This window comes from Ambystoma mexicanum, chromosome 6q (genome assembly GCF_040938575.1).
Source record: "Ambystoma mexicanum isolate Mex_15411 chromosome 6q, UKY_AmexF1_1, whole genome shotgun sequence".
In the NCBI taxonomy this organism is placed as follows: domain Eukaryota; kingdom Metazoa; phylum Chordata; class Amphibia; order Caudata; family Ambystomatidae; genus Ambystoma; species Ambystoma mexicanum.
Window position 1 is genome coordinate 158,111,456 of NC_090937.1, and position 24,185 is coordinate 158,135,640.

Genomic DNA, 24,185 nt, shown 5'->3' on the forward strand with positions numbered 1-24,185 from the left:
ATACAATACGATTCTAGTAATCGTGGACTTATTCTCCAAGATGGCGCATTTCATTCCGCTCAAAGGCTTGCCAACAGCAGCAACTCTGGCATTTTTGGCGAAGTTGCTGTCGGTCGCCTCAAATTGATGTGAGACTATCGACCAGTCACCACCCTCAGACCGACGGACAAACCGAGAGGACCAATCAAACTCTGGAACAGTATTTACGCTGCATGCTGCAACAAACTGAAAAAACTTGGAAAGACATCCTTTGGATAGCCGAATATGCCTACAATAACTCTGTCCATTCGGGAACTGGGAAAACCCCGTTTTTTCTTTTGTACGGCAGTCACCCTCGAACCTCGGAGTTGGATCCCCTCCAAGATCTTGAAACACCAGCAGTAGACTACCTGCATTCTACAATCACCCAAGCCTTTAAGGAAGCTGTTTCTCACCTTCAAAGGGCTAAAGAACAATACAAGAAAGGAGCAGATCAACATCGGAAGGAAGCCCCTCAATATCAAGTAGGGGATCAAGTCTGGTTATCCACCAAATATCTACCTCTAAAAGGGCCACGCACATTCAACCCAAGATACCTTGGTCCCTATTCCATCACTACCATAGTAAACCCAGTAGCGGTCAAGTTGGACTTGCCCCCGCACATGAAGATACATCCGGTCTTCCACGTCTCTCTATTAAAACCCGTGCAACCTCAAACCCGACTAACTAAATCTCCAAAACCTATCCTAGTTGATGGAGAACTCGAGTTTGAAGTCAAAAGCATTCTGGACTCCAAGATCTCCAAATCTAAACTATTTTACCTAATTGACTGGAAAGGCTACGGCCCCCAAGAGAGATCCTGGGAACCTGCTGAATATGTCCACGCTCCTCGCCTAATCAAAAGATTTCACCGAACATTTCCTGACAAGCCAAAACCCCCGGAGAAGCCCGGTTTGGGAGGGGCCTTGAGGGGGGGTACTGTCATGATCTCTGCTTCCAAAAGGTCAGGGTTTTCCCAACTCCCTTGGAAGCAGATCCATAACCCAGGTTCCGAGTGCCAACCAGTCCCAATTGGGACCTTTTGGACCCAGTCCTGGCGCCAGTGGCACCAGGCTCATAAATATGCCCAGTCCCAGCGCTGGAAGCGCCGGGCTCATAATGCTTGGGTGGACTTACCTGCAGCAGACCATGCTGCTTACTTGCCTGCCAGTTGAGCCTCTGATCCTCTTCTGTTTGGAACTACTTTTCCTGTTGGGTGGGGCAGGAGCCACTCCCTAGATTCAGAACACTGGAACTCTTCTGGAAAGCAGGAACTCTTTTCTTACCTAGGCGTGGCTGTGGAAGGAGACACCTAAGCACTACAGGAGGCTATTTAAACCACACCCGATGGATGAATCTTGCTTTGCGTTATTCTGCATCCTCTGCAGCAGAACGCTCATCGTGTCTTCTGCATCTGATCCTGGGCCTAAGGAAAAAGGCTTACCATCCTGAATCCAGTCTTCAGCAACACCTATAAAGACAAGAAAGAACAGGTTAGCATTACGGTCTTCAGTGACAGCTCTTCACTTACCTGGTCCATCGGCTGTCACCAACGCCTCGCGCTTCATTCCGGCATCTGAAAGACAAAGGCTTACCTACTCTTCGTGCGCTCCGGAGGTCTTCACACTGCATTCCAGCATCTGAAAGACAAAACAAGGTGCGTTTAAAGACATTGGGGAACTTTAATACTCACGTGCCATTACTCCTTTCCACATCTAACCCACTGGGTATTCCGGCACCCTGCAGCCACTCCGAACTTGTACCTGCAAAATAAAAAGACAGTTAGTGCGCATCGTGAAGCAGGCAACAAGCGCTTACTTACGTGCTTCCAGGCGCTTCTATTCATCACACGGGCTCCATCTTCAACTCACTTCAGCCCGTCATCCGCCATCGCCGGAACCCTGCAAAACAAGAGACATCATTACTAAAGACTTTAAAGACATTAGAATTACTCGAAACTTACCGTTCGTGCAGTAAACGATGGACAGCAGTCCTCTGAAGTCAAGAGGCCTGCTCCCCTTATCCAGTGAAGAAACTGGTTACAGCACCCTGCCCCGAGGCAGATGGAGAGCACAGCGTTCACTTACCTAAGGTGAGAGCGTTAACCTTTGGGGTTCTACAGGAGAAGAGAAAGGGAAGAAGAGAGAGACATTCAATAACCCAGTTCCTTAATCCCATATTTTCTATCTGCAGACATCTTACCCTTCGAGTCAGACATACAGTGCACAGAGGTCCAGCCCAAAGAGCCAGCCGTGTGTTACACATCACCTTTGAAGATACGGTATACGCCCAGTCAAGACCGGCGCCTCTACGGGAATCAGGTGAGCGTTACAGCATGGTGGTGGTAACTTCCGTCATGGCTAATTCTGCATCATTTGCTATGAGTGGCTGTCCAAGTGGTCGCAATACCTTGGACCAATAGACCAATAGTGGTCTTCTGGGGGCTGGGGCCGCAATACCTTCAACTCTCTCTTCCTAAATATCTTCCTTCTCAAGCTCTTTATTTCATCCGGAACAGGACCACAAGACTTGTCCTTGGCCTCAAGCCCAGGGATTGTATCTCTCCAGGCCTGAAATCCCTGCACTGGCTCTGATTAGCTGCGAGGATTAAGATCAAAACCCTCTGCATTGTCCACAAGGCCTTCTGGGGCCTGAGGCCGCAGTACCTTCAACTCTCTCTTCCTAATTATCTTCCTTATCGAGCTCTTTGCTCATCTGCCTCCAACTCCCTCACGGTCAGTCGCTTCTCCAAGCAATGAGTTGGTGGTAGACCTCTTTCTTCGGCTGGGGCCTCCCTTTGGAACAGCCTCCTTGAAACTTGAGGAGAGCCATCTCCGTTTCCGGAAGCACCTCAAAACCTTCTTCTTTGCTTCTGCTTTCTCTCCTCCTCTCCCCTGCTGAACCTCTGGATGAAACTGCATATAACTGCACTGGTTACCTGGCCACCCTTCGATCTCGGGCTCAGGTCCCCTTCCCCACTAGTTGCCCACATGAACTTGATTCCCGAAACGCATTGAGCTACTTTTAACAGTAGTGAACATTTACTACGCAGCACAATATGAATGCAATATTGTACCCCCCAAAAAATGTATATATGACCTAATATATATGAATTACACAAAAATGCCTAATATTGCTGCTTATTGAAGGGCATGTATGAATAAACTGCACAAGACTGATGCAGGAAACTGCAACTATATGAATGTGGTGATTATTGCAAACAAATTGAATTAAATCAACATTTTCATTACTGTGATTCTATAAATCAACAAATTGGGTATTAAACAGTATATTTTAGTTAATTATTTTCATTCCTGCTTACAAGTAGGACAAAATATATCTGATTAAGTGAAAAACATTCTTTGATTAACAATGACCTTTTAAAATATCATGACCTATTGTTTGCCTTTGGGAAATTACTTGAGTGTGCAGGGGACGCGAGTGATCCACAGCCCGTGGACACTTTTTGTGTTTTCTCTATTACCACTACCTAGTGTCAGGGTAGTGTTATTCTCCTCTGCACCTCACTAATTTGGTAGACATCCCTAAATCATCCATTCACAATTCGGTGTGCAGTAGTGTTTTGGTTTTTTCGTATAGAAAGTTCTACGACAACACACACATACGTCGTTTGGCAATTCAGCATATGTGCTTCTGAACTTTAGTATTTCTTTTTTGCATCTGTGACACAAAAAGGTGAGATCTGCAATGTTGTCACTGGTGTTGTCTGAAAATGCTGGAGTTTGTAAGTGCTCTTCACTTCCAAAATATTTAATTTGAATGTGCTTTATTTCTTGGAGCACTTGCTTGGCTGTACCGTGTAGGAGAATACCATTTAAATGTTGCAGTGCTAAAGTTGGACTTTTTGCATAGTACAGTTTGTAAATGAGATTTCTGACAGTTGAATGGTGGGTTGCTACCATTTTGATATGGTGGAAGGTGATTTTGCTAATAGGGCCATGGTTTAGCGCCGGTGTTGTAATGAGGGCCCTTGCATTTGTTTCGAAGTACTGCTTGTAGTTTACTAATTAATGTTGTTAGTTGTTTCATTCTGTTTAAAATTAGTATAAACAATTTCACTTTTATGATCATTGTACTGTCTACAAGAGCTTCCAAGATTACTATTCTGTTGTATATTTTTACAGTTAAGCGTGATTTATCCCCTCTATGTATAAGGTTCTGAAGGACTCTGTGCTGGAACATTTTTTGTGAAATTCATTTTTGGGAATGCTTGCTTGTGGTTACATTACCATTGGCACATGATCTGTTAGCAGTAGTGCGAGTTGCACTCTTTGTAGTGGTTGTCTTTTCAATCTCACATTTTGCAAGAGGAATTACAGTTTCTTTACTGGAAGGTCCATCCCTTTTGGTTAATGACTGTATTCGCTCTTCTCTTTCAACTTTCTGTACACGTTGTGTTTGGACTTTCTGTGCTTTTAGGTTGTGTGGCTCTATTTCTGCGCTATTTCCTACAGAGTTGCTGTTTGGTAGGCATTGTGTGGTACCTGTTGGAGAAGAAAGGGAAGTGTGGGTGTGGAGATGTTGAAATGGGTATGTTTGTAATGTGCATAAGTGGTTGTATATGAGGGTAGGCATATAAATGGAAATGTGTCTCTGTGTAATGGCCTCTACCTTTTGGTTGGGGACATGATCTTACTATCTGAGAATTAGTGTAATGGTGGTGACATAATAAACACTGAGCACCTGCAGAGGTGTCCTGAGTAACAATGCAGTACATACTGGTGGGTTGCTGCAAATCTGTATTCTACAATGCAAGAATAGTGCACTCTCGCAGTAAGACATAAAAGACTATCATGGTATTGTACTTACTTTGTTGCTTGGTGAGAGTAGGTTTATTGCAGGTTGTATTTTGGAGTGCACACGCCAGTGGCTTTCAGGAGAGAGTTGGGTACTGCACTTGTATAAGAAGATGGTAAGAGCAAATGTTGGCTAATGGCATACTAATTGCATTTGTACAATACATTCTTTAAAAGTGTAGGGGAATGTGTTGGCAGGAAGAGAAAGTGTGTGTGTTTAAATGGATGGGTTAGTATGTGAATGTGGATTTGGAAGCATCAGCATGTTTGGTAAGGGGGCGAGGTGGGTTATTTGCAAGTGTATTGTATGATGTGCTATTTAGCACATGTGTGTATTGTTGTAGGACTATACACTTAGAAAATGGAGTACTTCTCATTTTGGAGGAATGAGAAAAAGCTTCAGAAAGATGTACAGATTGAAAAGGAGAATGTTTTTGTGTGTGCATTTGAATGCACTTTTATACATGTATGTCCTTGCTGCATGAGTGGAGCAATTGCTTTCCTTCTTTCATTTCCTTATGCACATGGTTCTGTTGTCTATGCGCACATGCATGTTTTTCTGTTTTCAGTAATGTTGCCATCTACAAAGTGTGCAAGGTAAGTGGCAGGCAAGCTGTTGTTATGGATGCAATGTATGCACTTGGCTTAGTTTGGTGGGATACGTTCACTGACAATTTTTTGTGCGATTTTTTAAAATTTCATAGGAGGTGCGCTAATGGGTGAAAACATTGACAATTGACTGAAAGCAAGAATAGAGTAACCATTTGCATATAACAATGGCTGGTATGGGCAAATGGCAACTTTGGTAGCACCTAGCACGTTATACGCCATGTTATGGTAGGTGGTGGGAGAAATGACAGTATGCATTTGTACTACGTTATGGACATTTAGTGCTTGGTACCAGGGTGCGAAGGACTCATAACACAGTCGCAAATGTACTGTGCAAAATGTAGTGGTACCTGCAGGGCGTGGTGATGGGTGGCAGTGTCGATGAATGTGGTTGCAGAACTCGCAGATCGTTTTACAGTAATTTCCAGTGCAGGTGCTTTTGATTCATAGGACACTTCTACTGTGCATGTGTAACGCTCATTATGGAGTAGTCAAGAGAGATGATAGCGTTCGTTGGAAAAATCTTGGATGTGATTGGTGGATGCGTCTGTGACCATTTACAGTAGCCAATGAGGGAGTGGTGGACAAATACTACTGGAAAGGGAAGAAGGACTGCCCCTGCTTTACTGGGGCGCGACCCTCGCAGTAGTTGGGAAAGCACATGTGCTACATGCTGTCCTTCTTAATGTGCTTGCCATGGAAATGGTACTGGAGATTATCGCATCAGGTGTATGTCTGTTTTTCTGTTCCATGCTGGGATGTTCTTCTGTGCCCATGAGAACCTTAGTGCTTCTAATGTGACATTTGTCAGTGGAGATTATTTTTTTAAAATAGTCTTGTGTTCTACAATGTAGAAGGCACTTTGCAGAAGGTTGTGCAATAATGTAAGGAGGACAAGCATAGAGCAATCCCCTACAAATATGAAAGGAAAAGGCGGTTTTTTTTGCACGTCGCTTTAAAAAATTAAAAAACACTTTTTAGAACTAGCAACAAAGAGGGCATTCTCTATCCTGCTTCAAATGTGTTCAAAATGTCAAAATGTTCAGGAAAGCCACAGTAGTACAAGGTGCACACGTGGTACATCTGGGGTTTTGCAGGGTGGCTGGCATGCAAATGGGACTGTGCAGGCGTGTGGATTGGTCAATAACATTTCCTGGATGTGGTGTATTACAACAGATTGTGCAAGAAGGTGTGTTTGCTAATAGGAGTGCACATGGCTATGGTTATGGCTGTGCCATTCAGTAGGCGGACTGCATGGCTTTTGGGAAACTCGTGGATACACTGGTTAAAAGTTCAAGCTCAAAGCTGTGCAATGGCTGCACACCTTGAGTTCCATAATGTCGATGTACACTGGTATGGAATTTGTGGGTTGAAGTGGCTCCATGTGGGTCCTCTTTGTGCCAGTTTGGTGATGCTTGATCATCCTAACATTATTATTCTTCATTTTGGAGGCAATAGTTTAGGACATGATAGCGGCACCTCACTGCAATTTGCGATGAAGGAGACATTTCGGCAACTCATGGAAATGTTTTCAAAGTCTGAGATAATTTTTTCTCGCATTGCTCAAAGGCAGATGTGGCTGCGTTCTTCCACATGTGAGCCACAAATGGAGTAAGAGCAGCGCAAAGGCAACAAGGCTGTTTATGTCTTTCTGCAAGACTTTGGCATGCTCTCCTTCCACAATGATAACATTACGTTTCGTAGTTCAGATGGAGTTCATCTGACTGATGCTGGCAATGAGCTGTTTCTGCATAATATCCAAAATGCAGTGCGGTGCTTCCTGCAAGTTTAGCAAGCATTTCCCAGTGGGTGTTCACCACTTCCAACCTTACAAACAAAAACATCACAAAAAGGCTCTTTTCAGAGCCACACTTTGTTTTATGAATGCATGGAATGTTTTTGACGGCATGGCGCAGCGCATTGCTCACCACCCTGTACGTGGAGCTTATGGGCTGCGGGACGGCCTGCATGCTTTCATTGAAATTCTATTTTTGAACACTGAAAGGTGGCTCTGAAAAGAGCCTGTTTTTCCCCTTCTGGTTGTTTTGCCTGTTTCCTGTTGTCGTAAGACACGCCACAGAAGGAAAGGAATCGAAGGCGGGTTTGGCAAAGGGTATGGACCACATGGATACGAAAGTGCAAGTGGAGAGCGAAAGATGATGGTTGTACCTTACTTGGGTAGGGGACACTCCTTGTCATGCTCCCGGACCAAAGCCTCGAAAGCACTCCAAAGTTGCTCTCCCCTACGGAGCACTGCATCACAGTACATGCACAATACAGTGACCTTTGAAAGGTAAGGGTCTTCTGCACTGTTTATGGCCTGCAAGGCTGGTTTAGGGATCCACTGCCCCACTGCAGTGTCCCTAGTGGTTGTCATGATGCCTACCCCCGGAGCACCAGCCCAGGCCCAGCACCCCCGGGAGCAGGCATCATGCCCCCGGGTAAAAGCACAACGGCCCCTTATAGGGGCTCTTTGGACTCTGTCCTGGCGCCGTTGGCGCCAGGCTCATGTTGGACATCAGTCCTGGCGCCATAGGCGCCAGGCTCATAAAGGAAGGTGTTTTGTGCACTTACCTGATGCAGACCATGCTGCAAGATTCAGGCCTCCCTGAAACCTGAAAGGGTCTATTTTTTCATTGGGACTATTTTGCCACTCGGGTGTGGCCAGGGAAGGATACTTACCTGGAACTACTTTGGGGGGCTATTTAAGCCACGCCCAGACAGTAGCTCACGCTTCGCGTTGTTCTGCATCCAAGCAGCTGAACGCTCACCGTGTCTGCTCCTGCATCTGGTCTCCAGCCACGCCTGCCTCGATCCTGGAACACCTGTAAGGAAAGAAGAGAAGAGAAAGGTGAAAACCAAGAATTTTATCGAACTTCTTACCTGCATCCGGAACCTTCACGCCAGCGTTCCTGTTCCTGAGAAAAGACTTTCATTTAAAAGCACCGCGTTGCTCGCTGCAGCGCCGCGCTTCACTCACCTGTCCTTGGGAGTTCTTCTGGCTCCACCGCGACTGTCTGCACCGGTCGCCACATCTCTGCGCCTAGGGGAGAGAAGAAGAGACAAAAGGTTAGCAGAAGGAACATATGAGGAAAGCCTAATTTTCCGCCATAACACTTACCGGTCTTCTGTTGGTGGACCATTCCTCATTTCGGGTCGGCGCCGCTTCGTTGGCAGGTACCGCACCCCTGCCCTTATGGGGAAAGGACAAAAGACATTACTGGAGGAATATAAAGACATTAAGAGGGATCGCCTCCATCGCTAACTCACCTGAGTTTACCATCGGCAATTCAATCCCTCAACGCATCGCCTTCATTCTGCACCTGAAATAAAGGACAGATCACAGGTTAGGAAGGCAACAGAAAAGGAGGCTCAACACTTGAACTTTTGTAATCTTCATACTTACGGCGTTCCGCTCGGAAAAGTCAAGTGGATTTTGCCAGCGCCATTCTGAAAACCAGTGAAGTAACTCGGCTAACACGCGCCCCTGCACCAGAAGCAGGATGGAGAGTTCATCCTTTCAAACCATAAGGTGAGCTTCAACTGGGGATTTCGGAGGAAATTAGAGAAGAACGAAGGGGGAAGGGGGGAGCAAGCACACTATTCTGCAGACTGTTAATCCCCTTTCTCATCTGCAGAAGGATATTCCTACGGGCCAGACAAGCATGATTTGAGGGTCCTGTTCAGTCGGTGTTCCGAGTTCTGCGCATCACGCTCGAAAAGGCCACAGCAACCCAGACTAGACCAGCGCCTCTGTGGGAGTCAGGTGAGCGTTACAGAATGCGAAGCCTTCCTACAAATTCCCACCCAGGGGCTATGGAAACTTCTGAGACTGATCAGTTGGCCCAACTACTGGGGGAATTACGGGCAGAAGTACACGCCGCTCGTCAAGAGACTAATGCTCTCAGGAGGGAAGTGATTGTATCAAAGGAAAGAACTGATGACCTGGCTAGACAGTTTTTGCAAGGTCAAGCTGGACACACTCCTCTACCCGGTTCCCGGGGAACCCCGCTCCAGTGGTTCCCAGTAACCCTGTGCAGATTAATCTACCTGGAAACATGCCGCTGGCCCCACCCGAACGCTTTGCTGGGGACTCCAAATGATTCGCCGTATTCATGAATCAGTGTCGTTTGCACTTCCTATGCAGACCTGGGGCCTGCCCTAATGACCAGACCAAGGTAGCCTTTGTATTGTCATATCTCAGCGACTGTGCTGCCGATTGGTCAGTTCCACTGGTTACTCAAGATGACCCGATTCTCCGTGATTTTCAAGGATTTCAAGCAAGCATGGAAAGGTTATTTGCTCGAAACTCTCAGGGGCAGGCTCTGGATGACAAACTCCTATCCCTGCGACAGGGCAATCAGGACCTCCTATCCTACATTGCAACCTTTAATAGACAAATTGTGGAAACTGGGTGGCCAGAGGTTAAAAGAATCACGTTATTTTATCGAGGTCTACGCGGAGAACTTAGAGATGTCCTGGCCCAAGTTGTAAATCCGCCCCAAGAATGCACAGAATATATAGACTTAGTGGTCCAATTGGATCACAGACTTCAAAACAGAAAAGCAGATCGGTCCAAGTTTGAGACCCGGGTGTTGGTCAAGACCCACGCTAACCCCAAGGGTGCTGATGTCTCTGAGCCTATGCAAATCGAAGGGGTTAAAGGACCTTTAACTCAAAAAGAACGTGAAAGAAAACGGCAGATGCAATTATGTCTTTATTGTGGGTCCTCTGGACACTTTCTACGAGATTTCCTGGCAAAACCACCCAAGAAGGTGGTAGGAGCCGCTGATAAAAACCATGAAGACTCTGTTTCGGGAAACGACCACGCCCGACAAGCGTAGGGTTCCGCTTGCCGAGCTTGAAAACGAACTCTCAGACCTCGCATTTCATTGTGCCAATGGTCCTCGTAGATCCGGAACAGCCTAAGCGGTTGCATGCAATAAAGACATACATCGATAGTGGGGCTATAGGAAATTATGTGGATCGTGAATTGGTCTCTAGGATTAACCTCCCTCTGCATCCTAAAACCAGCAAAGATGTCATCACCACAGTCGATGGAACTGAAATTGCCTCTGGACCGGTAACACATTCCACTGCTGAGGTGACACTTATAGGTCCGGACGGCCATCGGGAGGCAGTTGTGTTTGATGTAATCAAGGCTCCACAGTTTCAGGTTATTCTCGGAATCCCTTGGTTAGAGACACATAATCCTCAAATTGATTGGCGAGCGAAGAGAATAACCTTCCCGGATTGTGCACAAACCTGCTACCCAGAAAATCTGAAGATTAGTCTAGCGTCTGTAACCTCTGTCTCCATGCAACTACCTCCGGAATACCAAGACTTTCAGGACGTCTTCCAAAAGGAACAGGCCAACACGTTACCTCCCCACAGATCGTACGATTGCCAAATCGATCTGGTGCCCGGTGCACAACCCCCTTGTAGCAGGATTTATGCCCTTACTGAACCTGAGAATCTGCATTTGAGACAATATTTAGATCAATACTTAGCCAATGGTTTCATTCGCCCGTCAAAGTCTCCGGCATCCTCGGCTTTGTTCTTCGTGCCCAAAAAAGAAGGCGACCTTAGAACTTGTATCGACTACCGCGCATTGAACCAGATAACTGTTAAAAACTGTTACCCTCTGCCTTTGATCCCTGAACTCCTTGACCAGGTGAAGGACGCTTGCGTATACACCAAGTTAGATCTCCGGGGGGCTTATCATCTGGTGCGAGTAAAAGAAGGCGACGAATGGAAAACGGCCTTCCGTACAAAATATGGATTATTCGAATACCAGGTGATGCCTTTCGGGTTGTGCAACGCGCCTGCTGCCTTCCAATTCTTCATGAACGATGTCCTTCGGGAACTCATCGATGTTTGTGTTGTCGTATACATCGATGACATTCTTGTGTACTCCTCTTCGGAATCTGATCACAGAAGGCATGTCAGGGCCGTCCTTGAGAAATTGCGCCAGCACAAACTGTTTGCAAAGCTGGAAAAGTGCGTTTTCCATACCACCGAGGTTGAGTTTCTTGGATTCATCCTGACACCTAAAGGGGTCCGCATGGACTCACGAAAAGTGGATGCCATCCTCAAATGGCCATCACCCAGTTCGGTGAAAGGTGTCCAAAGCATGCTTGGTTTTGCTAATTTTTATCGCAGATTTATCCCGGAATTTTCACGTGTGGTACAACCCATCACTGCACTCTTGCGAAAAAATAAACGCTTTGAATGGACCGAGGAAGCCGAACAGGCCTTCCAGGAATTGAAAGCTAAATTCACGTCTGCACCTATTTTGAAGCACCCGCGTCCCGATCTCCCATATATAGTCGAAACCGACGCGTCCAGCTTAGCCATGGGAGCTGTCCTGTCTCAGAGAGACCCTGAAACCAACCAACTGCACCCCGTAGCATTTTGGTCCAGAAAGTTCTCGCTGCCTGAGGTAAATTATGCAATCACCGACAAGGAATTATTAGCCATTAAGTCTGCCTTTAAAGCTTAGCGGCATTATCTTCTTGGCGCCGGGCATACCATCACCGTGATCACTGATCACCGAAACTTACAATATTTAAAAACTGCCAAGGCTCAATCGTCACGTCAGCTCCGATGGGTTTTGTTCTTTGCTGAGTTTGATTTTGTAATCACTTACCGCCCTGGCTGTAAGAATGGCAAAGCGGACGCGCTATCTCGAATAGGAATGGGAGAAATAGCCACAAACTCAGAACCTGTGCCAATAATTCCCGAACAAAGAATTTTGGGGATAACCTCTTTACAAACCCTTGAAGACATTCAAGCACGGGTAAAACAACTCCTGGACTCTACAGCCTTGCAGGATTGGATCCAAAGGGGGTCTTACTTTTCGGTCAACGATGGCCTACCTTACTTCCAAGGACGCTTATTTTTGCCAGAAAAGGAGTTGCAAGAACTGGTTATTTCCCGTCATCATGATACCCTGATGGAAGGACATCCTGGCATTGCCAAAACTGAGGAAAAAATTAAACGACAATTCTGGTGGCCTTCCTGGCAAAAGGATATTAAATCTTTTGTGATGTCCTGTGGAGTTTGCGCCCAAAACAAAGGCCAAAAGACAAAACCCGCCGGTCTTCTTCAGCCTTTAGACATTCCACCAGCACCTTGGCACACCTTGTCACTAGATTTTATCACGGACCTGCCCCCTTGTAATGGATACAATACTATTCTGGTTGTGGTGGATTTATTTTACAAGATGGCCCATTTTATTCCGTTGAAAGGATTACCTTCAGCTTCTGTCCTAGCCAAGGAATTCCTCAAAAATATCATCCGTTTGCATGGATTCCCGTCCATACTAGTCTCCGACCGGGGAAGCCAGTTTATTTCTCATTTTTGGAGAAAGTGTTGTCAACTGGCACAAATCGACGTAAGACTCTCAACCAGCCACCACCCACTGACCGATGGTCAGACGGAGAGAACGAACCAGACCCTTGAACAATACCTACGATGTATGTTGCACCAATCGGAGGGTAATTGGAATGATATTTTATGGGTGACCGAATATGCATACAATAACTCGGTACACTCTGGAACTGGACAAAGCCCCTTTTATACCCTATATGGACATCACCCTCGTACTTCAGACCTGGACTCACCTCTGAGCCTTGAAATGCCCGCAGTGGACCATTTGCATTCCACGATAACTCAAGCCTTCAAGGATGCAACTGCACATTTGCAACAAGCGAAAGGGAAATGCTAAAGAATGCGGATCTGCATCGGAGTGAGGCGCCTCCATACCAAATAGGGGATCAAGTATGGTTGGCTACCAAACACTTATTGCTCAAGGGACCCCTAACTTTTAATCCAAGGTATTTGGGCCCTTACTCGATCAAAGCTATAATTAACCCAGTGGCAGTCAAGCTCGATCTACCAGCTAACATGCGGATTCACCCCGTTTTTCATGTGTCACTTTTGAAACCAGTGCAACCAGGAACCAGATTAATAAAGCCACCAGAACCAATCCAGATAGATGGGGAGCCTAAATTCGAGGTGAAGAACATTTTGGATTCTAAGATCTCAAAATCAAAACTTTTCTATCTAATTGATTGGAAAGGGTCTTGGGAACCCAGCGACCACGTACATGCACCTCGGCTGGTAAAAAGGTTCCATCGGAATTTCCCAAACAAACCGAAACCTCCAGAGGGAACGACCTTGGGAGGGGCCTTGGGGGGGAGTGCTGTCATGATGCCTACCCCCGGAGCACCAGGCCAGGCCCAGCACCCCCGGGAGCAGGCATCATGCCCCCGGGTAAAAGGCCAGCGGCCCCTTATAGAGGCTCTTTGGACTCTGTCCTGGCGCCGTTGGCGCCAGGCTCATGTTGGACATCAGTCCTGGCGCCATTGGCGCCAGCCTCATAAAGGAAGGTGTTTTGTGCACTTACCTGATGCAGACCATGCTGCAAGATTCAGGCCTCCCTGAGACCTGAAAGGGACTATTTTTTCATTGGGACTATTTTGCCACTCGGGCGTGGCCAGGGAAGGATACTTACCTGGAGCTACTTTGGGGGGCTATTTAAGCCACGCCCAGACAGTAGCTCACGCTTCACGTTGTTCTGCATCCAAGCAGCTGAACGCTCACCATGTCTGCTCCTGCATCTGGTCTCCAGCCACGCCCACCTCGATCCTGGAACACCTGTAAGGAAAGAAGAGAAGAGAAAGGTGAAAACCAAGAATTTTATCGAACTTCTTACCTGCATCCGGAACCTTCACGCCAGCGTTCCTGTTCCTGAGAAAAGACTTTCATTTAAAAGCACCGCGTTGCTCGCTACAGCGCCGCACTTCACTCACCTGTCCTCGGGAGTTCTTCTGGCTCCACCGCGACTGTCTGCACCGGTCGCCACATCTCTGCGCCTAGGGGAGAGAAGAAGAGACAAAAGGTGAGCAGAAGGAACATATGAGGAAAGCCTAATTTTCCGCCATAACACTTACCGGTCTCCTGTTGGTGGACCATTCCTCATTTTGGGTCGGCGCCGCTTCGTTGGCAGGTACCGCACCCCGGCCCCTATGGGGAAAGGACAAAAGACATTACTGGAGGAATATAAAGACATTAGGAGGGATCGCCTCCATCGCTAACTCACCTGAGTTTACCATCGGCAATTCAATCCCTCAACGCATCGCCTTCATTCTGCACCTGAAATAAAGGGCAAATCACAGGTTAGGAAGGCAACAGAAAAGGAGGCTCAACACTTGAACTTTTGTAATCTTCATACTTACGGCGTTCCGCTCGGAAAAGTCAAGTGGATTTTGCCAGCGCCATTCTGAAAACCAGTGAAGTAACTCGGCTAACACGCGCCCCTGCACCAGAAGCAGGATGGAGAGTTCATCCTTTCAAACCATAAGGTGAGCTTCAACTGGGGATTTCGGAGGAAATTAGAGAAGAACGAAGGGGGAAGGGGGGAGCAAGCACACTATTCTGCAGACTGTTAATCCCCTTTCTCATCTGCAGAAGGATATTCCTACGGGCCAGACAAGCAAGATTTGAGGGTCCTGTTCAGTCGGTGTTCCGAGTTCTGCGCATCACGCTCGAAAAGGCCACAGCAACTCAGACTAGACCAGCGTCTCCGTGGGAGCCAGGTGAGCGTTACAGTGGTGGTAGGAGCAGATGCGGAGGATACTGTAGAGGAAAGTAACCTACTGCCTTGTTGGAACGGAACAACCCTCCGAACTGCTGCCTTGTGGTCCGATTTCAGGTGCTGCCGCATGGAGGTGGTGCCGTAGCTGTACAAACCAGGTTTTCTGCGACTGAGTACTATCTTGCACTCAATGCATTTCACCTGGTTAGCACGACATTTCGGCACATCTCCCATGGTAGTAAATAGTTTCCACACCCAAGACACACACTGGCTGCAGGCAATGAAGAATCGCTGACTGTGTCCTTGTTTTTTTCATGTTCTCCATGTGCATTATCACACCTGTTCCCTTCTCCACGCCCTTCAGAAAGAGGTGGTGCTGGTGGTGGTGAGGGTGTGGGTGCTGCTGAGTCAGAGCCAGTACCAGCAACCATGGTGGCCATTACTTGTAAAGGTACTTTCGAGGCACAGAATTGGTTAAGAAGGAATTTCTGCAGGAAGCAATGTGCACTGCTACTGTGCTCTGGGAAGCCAATCACGGATTGCAGCGCTGCTGTGGGGTGTGCCCTTTTATAGGGCGCTTGTGGAGCACATGTAAAAGCAGGTCTACATCTTTCCCACACATAGGTACTTGTCGAAGGGGGAGTATAGGACCTCTGTAAGTGTTCCCTTTAATAGTAACACTGCATACATTGCACAAAATAGTACTTTGTGGATGTGCACGGGCCTGGATCGTGTCCACCAAATAAGGGCCCACACACAGCACGGTTGCGTTCCCATGGTGACATTGAGATTGTTCTCCATTGGGACGGCTGTCCGCAGGACGCATTGGCCAGAATAGTTTGTGGCCATGTGCATAGGTGTCCTACGGATACCCTTGAGATTCCCAGAGTACTTCAAAGTACGGCAGACATGCCCCTAACATTTCTGAAAAAGCTGAGTGTGTGTACGGTACAGTCGGTGGGATGTTCATATGCAAAGGTACCCGCGGGATGTGGGGGAGCAGTTGTAGCTTCTGAAAGTACATTACCCTTTTTTTCACATATCTTGGCCAGGGGCAGTGTTAGCAGGCCTCAGAGGAAGAGATTTGCATGCGCAAAGTTGTGCGCCCGACAAACGTGCGGTGCAACAACTACTTACAGGTGGTTCTCAAGATGCGGACCTGTGACCCGTACTGGCATCCTAGTGATGCTTCCATTGTGATTGTGCATAGGCCAGCCAGGTGCGGCGGTCGTGCAACTCCTCCATTTTGCTAATTTGCGATCATTCCCACCAATACTGTGCCCCTCAAAGTCATAATGGGATTGTTCGAACAAAGGAAAAAGCACATATACATTCAAGAACAATTTACATATCATGCTTTATTTCCACACATTCATAGCCACTGTTAGGAAAGGGAAGAGGGACCAGAAACGGATACATATACTGTTGATTTAGGCATTTCTTCAAGTTGGTCGTGAGTGGAGCAAGGGATTGAGGTCTCATCGAAGCGTCTCTCATTACATGCCATTTGCGGGGATGGCGGGCTGGAAAATGGGGAAGGGGGCATGTGCAGGATGGGCAGTGGTATTTAATTTTCTCCATAATATGTCCTTCTATGAAATCTTTCAAGGCAGCAAAATTGTTCAGCAATTCATCCATGTTGGCATCCAGCCTATGTACTTTGCTATTTAGAGTGTTTCCTTCAGTTCCTGTGGCCGTATGTTGTTGTGGAAGAGGTGGCGCTTGTGGTGTATTCCTTTCAATTCCCGTATGTTCTGCTACAGAAAAAGAAATGTGTTTGGTATACATGAAGCAATATATACTAATTGTGCTACTTTTCATACTGCGTTCCCTACCAATGGGGTTACTATGCTCACTCATTTGGTCATGCGGAAAATTCTCATCCAGCCATTCTAGGGTGCTTGCTATTGCAGTCATTCTTTTCATTTTCACACTGTGTTGCCTACCACTGGGGTTACCATCGTCACTCATTTCGTCATGGGGGAAATTCTCCTCCAGCCAATCTAGCATGCTTGCCATAGCTGCGCACACAAAAAACAAAATCATACTTTCCTACTATTCTACACTGCATGACCTGTGCAATTATAAGGTAAATTTGGTGTACTTACCACGTTCCAGTGATGTTCTGCTCTGTGCACTTAATTCTGCCCCTTCCTTCTTCCTTTTTATGTAAAGCGGCAGTGCGGTGCCATTGTTGCAGACAGACATTACTTCTCTTGTTGGTGCATTCCATTATGCTGAATACTGTATGCTTTTGCTCTGTTTGTTTTAAAAGTACAGCGATTGTATACCTACTGCATTTTTCTTTCCAATTCACGTACTTGGTGCTGTGTGCAATTGTTTTTGTCTTTGCTTCATGGTATCAGTATGTACGAGCACCCCTACCTTTCTCAGCAGGTTGTATGCCACCTGATGTCCACACCCATGTAGTTATGGTTAAGTTGGTGTTTCCATAGGAAGAGCATTTTTTGGGTGGCTTATAACTTCGCTCCCTCTGGACGAATCCTCACCAAACTTTGCAAAAAAAGTATATGACCCACTCTGGATTTTTTTTGCAAAGTTTGGAGAGGTTTGGTCCAGGGGGGGCAAAGTTATAGGGGGGGTCCCAAAACTTTTGTTTTTTCCCATAGACGTAATGGGAAAAAACTTTGCGCACGCCTACAGCCCAAACCGCTGGACAAATTTACACCAAATTTGCAGCAGGAGCGGTGGCTTGGTCCCGAAAGCGTGCTTTTGCAAATTTGGTGTAAATCCGTCCAGTAGTTTTTTTTTAAATGACCCAACTGTAAGGCAAAAAAATTACTGATATATCCGTTCGCTCCGCGGACGGACTCCCCGGACATGCGACGTGTTCGCTGATTGGACGGCGTGGTGCGTGAAGCGCGTCAGATTTTCTGTGGCGCCCGCCATCTTGCATTCGCCACTGACCGCAGACAGCGCAGTGAAACTTGGATTAAAAATTGTATTTAGTGGAGTGTGTTGGTGTGTAAGAGTGTTTGGGGAGGGTGGGGGAGTATGAGATAGGTTCAATGTTCTGTTTTTTTATGTGCTAGACACTTTTGTTGTGTCCGATTTGTCTGCGGACAACACGGCTGTTCTGAAATGTTCTATATAAACTAAATGGTGGGGTGTTCTGAGGACGGAGTATGTGTCCGTTTTGTTCGCAAGCAAGCTAAAATTGATCTAAGAACACTTGCGGTGTCCTTAAATGTTCGTACATAAACAAAATGGGGGTGTCCTGAGGACGCTGTCCGTATTGTACTCTGGCAAGTTGAATGTGTTCTAAGAACACTCGCAGTGTCCTGAAATGCTCTGATTACTTAGCGGTGATCTTCATTACTCCTAGTCATACTCTTCCTCGTCACAGTACTGACGACCCTCCTCACCCTCCCTGCGGGGAAGGTCTCATGCTCCGGCTTGGTAATATGAAACTGAGTGATGTGGATGTGGGGGAGGAGTTATAGGAATTTAAAGAAATAGAAGAAGGTCCTGTGTCGGAGGCAGGGGCCTCATGAAGTAAGTACTGGAACGAGGAAGAGTGGACGTGGAGTTAATGTTTGCAATTAAACAAAATGTGGGTATTCTGAGAACGCTGTTCGTATTGTTCGTTGTCAGGTTGAAAGTGTTCTAAGAACCCTCCTTATGTCCGTTGACATTACAATTTCCTATGGGCCTTACCCGACTTTTTGTCCACTAAACAAACGATAAATCAGGCTGCTGTGTGCCAACATTATGTGATAATCCTATCACTTGCCCCATCGACCTGGCTGACCTGCTTCTACGACACTAAATCATATCTCCCGCCCCTAAGCCTGACATTATCAAAGCATTCATATTCCCCGTCTCTCTCCGTGACGTTACAGGGTGCGTAGCCATAGGCGCCCAGTCTTCTCCAGTCCTAGGTGACTTTACACAGAACCCAGAAAACAACACAGATCATCTCATAACACAGCGCGCCAAAATTCGGAATATGAAACTGTGATTTAAAAGCAAACAGCAAGATTGTACATTTCGTAAAGTACTTTTATTTGACATCAAATGTTTAGAGAATATTCAGCGATTTGCATTTGTCTTTGCTGTCGATCCGCAAAAGTTCATCTTGAGTCACGCGCTGTTCCTTTGCGGTACACAGGGTGTTGGTTTATGATAAAAGAAGCACTACGGTCGCACTGATAATCGGAAGGCTGTTCCAACAACGAGGCATTAGACCACCATAACGGTTGGTATGTTGCTTCTAGCTGCTAGTACCGCGTAAGGGCATATTGGTCCTTGGCGATTGTCCCATAAAATGGTGAGGGTCATGAAGTTGTTTAGAAGTAGCTGCACCTGGCAGTTAAAAAATCTGTCGGCCGGGGTCTGAAAATCGTGGCATTGACAGTAGGGAAGGATGTACCTGTTTTAAAAACATAAATTTGTCTCACAAGCCGATCTTCATTAAAAATATTCATTTTATTTATTAGGGAGTGAAACTATTTGCTAGCGAGGATTGTGCAACAGAGTATGTTAACTTATTCCCAATAACACACCCTCTCTCCTCTGCCTTTTTCAGAGCCGTCTGAGCGCCAGGGGACCGCTTCGGCGGTGATAGTGCGCGGTACAAAACAATATGCCACATTGAACTTACAAGTACAACTTAACCGGGCTTTAATGCCACGCTATTGTTATTATATTCCGGTATAAAATAATCTAAAGGGTTACTTACATTATATTGGCATTTTCCATTGTCTACGCGTAATGCAGTCCCTAAATACGACTCCGTCTGTGCCAACGATCTTTCTCATAGTGATATAATATATAAAAGCGGTTTAGTTTCAGAAATGTCATCCTTATCGTCTCTTACGTTTTTGCACCCCTCCTTCAAAAGAAGTCTTTTGGCACAACCCCTGTCTGCCAAGGTCAAAAAACAATAGACCCTTATAGTGCGAGTCGTGGGCCACTCCGGCCCGCAAGCAAAAAATGGAAGCAGCTGACCTTCACTGTGAACGAGCATAAATTCTTACTTTGCAACATTCTGTGTAAAGCCATCCCTGAGAAATTGCTTTTGACACTCCATCTTTGTATATTTTCTGCGTGCTAATGAAAACAGTTTGTTAAAGGGAGTTTATGGTTAACTTACGTTACTAAAAACCTATGAAATTCAGTAAAAAAACGTTGTTAACGGGACGTTATGGTTAAGTTGCGCAACTAAAAACCTATGAAATTCAGTGAAAAAACTTTGTTAAAGGGACGTTATGGTTCCAAGTAAAACCGAAAAAACCCTGAAATTCACCAGTTATGGTAAGATAAGCAACCATAACTCGCACCACCACCGTGCACTGCTAAGCCTAACACCCAGGACATCAAAGATGACATCACAAATCCGACTAGTTAAAAGTGTGAAATGATGGCGGCATGTTGTATGGGAGGACAATGCTTGGGTGAAAGGGACGGAGAAACATAATGGACGTTATTTGGTGGTGGGTAGAAGGGATGGAAAAGTTGCAGGAGTTAGAAATGGTCCATGTGATATACCTCATTTGAAGAAGTCACTGCCTTGCCAGCGATAGTACTTCGTGCTCCGCCAATGTGCGGTAACCTGAACAGACAACACTGTTGCATGGAGATTGCAGGCAGCATTTGTAATGACATGGCAGCTGCAGAGTAAATGTGTTTCTGTGATGAGTGGTGGCAGGCACATTTGCAGAAGGCCAATGTATTGCAGGACATTTGCGAATGTAAACATAGTGCATTGTATGGTGTGCTGTATGAGGTAAGTTTGTGGCCCTTTCGATGCACAGCTGGTTGGAAGTAGGTGCTACATTGTGACTTTGTGTGTGTGCTTTGACTGCAGTGCACATAATGTTGGTAGAATGGGTGTGGTGATTGGTAGAGCAGTCTACAGTTGTCGGTGTATGGGTGGACATGCAGCAGTGACAAGTCATGTAGTGTGTTGCATGGCTGCAGTAACGGAATGGTGTACATACGGAAGAGGTCACGGTGCACCTGGTTCTCATATGTGCTTGCCTAGTGGGTATTGCTGAGATTAGATTGTGTTGCAATGCACTACGATTCATACAGTATGTAGTACAGTGTTGGGAGCAGGTGAAATGTAGTGACGCGTATATTCTTTGGATGGGATGCTTATAGTGCTGAGTGATAGGAAGTGGGTAGTGGTGCCAAATTCAGCGATCTGAGCCTGCATTACGGTAAGTGCAACACATGTGCCTGCGTCCCTGCTTTATGGTGTGGCAGATGGGTGGAAGTGGTGGTGCGTATGTTGCATTTTTGATGTCTGGTATACGACCATATGTTTGACTGCATGGCTCTGCTACGTTGTGGTGGGTGTGGCCTAGGCCTAGACTGGTTCTTGTATGTGCTTGTGTAGTGTGTATTGCCCAGAGTAGTGAGTGTTGCACTGCCCTACACAGCATTGCTTGTATGCACGTAGTAGAGTGTTGGGAGCAGGGTTAATGTGGTGAAGAGTGTCTTGTTTGGTTGGTATGTTTATAATGCTTTGTGACCGGAAGTGGGTTGCGGTGTCAAACACAGCGATATGTGGCTATATTTAGGTAAGTGGAACATGTGTGCCTGCATTCCTGCTTTATGGTGTGGCCAGCTAGGCGTGCATGACAGCCACCAGAACATAATGCAGCAATGCAGTTGTTACTCTGCATGCGTTTGAAGTTGGTAAATAGCACACCATGGTTGTGGAAGATACTGCACATGTGATAGAACAGCAGAAGTGAGGTGCTATGCGTACATTAGCATATGGTGTTTATTAGTGGCCCTGTTGCACAACAGGGAGGCACACGTCCCCTTTTGAGTTTGCTTTGGTTGGGCCCTAGTACGACCTTTGCTTGAGGAAGTGTTGTAACAAAGTGCACTGTGGAAGGAAGGCTTCGTGAGTACAAATGTGCAATATGGATAATGTATACAGCTACTTACATACCCTTTAGCACAGGCAACACAACGTCATGGATGCATGCATGTGAAGATGTGGACAGGGTGGAAATGGGCAGGCGCTATTGGAGATGGGGAGTGCATTACACATGACATGAGGAGTAGAAGATGGGTGGTAGTAGAGTGTGTTGTGTGTGATGAGGGCCAATCGGTCAGTGCTGGTACAGCACTGGTAAAAGGGGAGTACAATGAAGTCAACATGAAAATTGAAACTTACACTGCAGTGTAGCGTGTTATGTGTGCTACGCCTGTAGCTCCTTTGAAGAATGGGTGGGTACAATGCACCACAAAATATGTGCCCTGGGCTGAATTAGCTTTGACATTGTTGCCTTTGATGTGCTATTTGTGATTATTGCATACCATGTTGGATTACTGGGTATGGGGATTGGTTGCAATTTTTACACTGCATACTGGATGTCTGGACCGCATGGAGTGACAACTTGTGTAGTGTGTCCTGTGTGTGCAGTGGTTAAGTACTGGATTATTAGAAGTGTCTAGGGGTGACCTGCATGTACCTGGCCACTTGTTCACTTGCATGACTCTATAATGTAGTGTTGGGTGTGGCCCAGGTGCATGCTGTTGGGTGTATGGCCAAAGGCCACAGGGTGTAGGCGAGGACTCAAAGAGCTTAGGCGTGCACTATACTACGCCACCATAACACAGATATCTAGTTTTAAGTATGTATGTCTCAAATGGTGGTGACGTTCAATAAATGGCGGTGTAGGAGCTACTACAGTTTGTCATCAGTTGCCTTTTCAAGGGACCTCCCTCTGGAACAGCCTTCCTGCCTCCCTGAAACTTGAGGAGAACCATCTCCGGTTCCGGAAGCACCTCAAAACCTTCCTCTTTTCCTCTGCTTTCTCTCTCCCTCTCCCCGGCTGAACAGCTAATATTCTTCACTGAAACTGCACCGATTCTGCAACTGGACCACTCTTAACGGCCTTGGTCCTGGGCCCAGCCACTCTCCACTTGCACTGATGCCCTGGAACCCCTCTGCACTGCGGGACTGTCTCTGTATCCCTACAGCCCCCCCCCCCCCTTTTCCAGCACTTGTTCTGCACTTACCTTGCACTTGCCACCAGCTGGCCCTATTTATTTATTACTTTACGCCACTTACCTTGTACTGCACTTCCCCCCCTCCCCTTCCCCTTGCACTTTTTCCCCCTCCCCCACCCCTGCACTTGCGCGATCTGAATGACACCTGGCCTAGTAGGATCGTTGTCTGTCTCCCCTTGTTTCCTCCCCTCCCTGCCTCGTCGCGCCTTGAAACACCTGTGTATAGGCGCGTTACAAATGCCATATCATATCATATCATATCACCCATTGCATGTTACATTTGTGGATTGTGTTATGTGGCAACTGTTCCCCTTAATGAGAGAGTTTTGTTGTGGTGGGTGTGGGTAAGGACTAGACTATTGGGTACATGGGCAAAGGCCGTAAGCTATGCACCCAAGAGCGTATCACTTGACGGCAGCCAGCATACCGTAATGCAGCCCTGGCAAGTTGCCTTGGTATCTCTCGGAAAATGGTGACCTTTAAATAATGTGTGCGAAGAGCATTTGACAGTTGGTGGAGCACCTGAAGTGTGGTGCTATGTGTTTAGGAGCACGTGGTGTAGGCAATTGCACGTGTTGCATTTTAGGGAGGCATATGTCAGCATGTGCTTTTAATATGGGATTCCCTTTACATGACCATTGACTGAGGATGTGTGTTGTTATATTGCACTATGAAAGGAAGTGCTTACCATCACAAAGTTACATAATGGACAATGTACAGAGCTACTGACACACCGTTTAGCAGCGCCAACACAGCGTCATGGTGGCCTGCATGCAAAGATGTGCCCTAGGTGAAAGGTGGCAGGCCCATTTGCATATGGTGAATCCATGAACACATGACATGAAGAGTACAATGTGAGGTGTTCTAGGGTTTTCTGTGTGTGGTGACGCTTTAGCATCTTGGATGCATGGCTGGAAGCCTTGCACAAAGACGTCTGTGGGTTGCCTGTAAGTAATCCTTAAAATGTTGCCTTTTGTGTGTGGTTGTGCATGCATTGTCGATTCCATGGGTGTGTTCATTGTTCACACATGGTACATTTAGCAGTGCATGGCAAGAGCTTATGGAGTGTACAGTTATGCAGTGTGTCAACTGAGTCCTGTGTTAAGAAAGTGTGTGTGTGTTGTTGTGCATAGGGTTGAACTGTA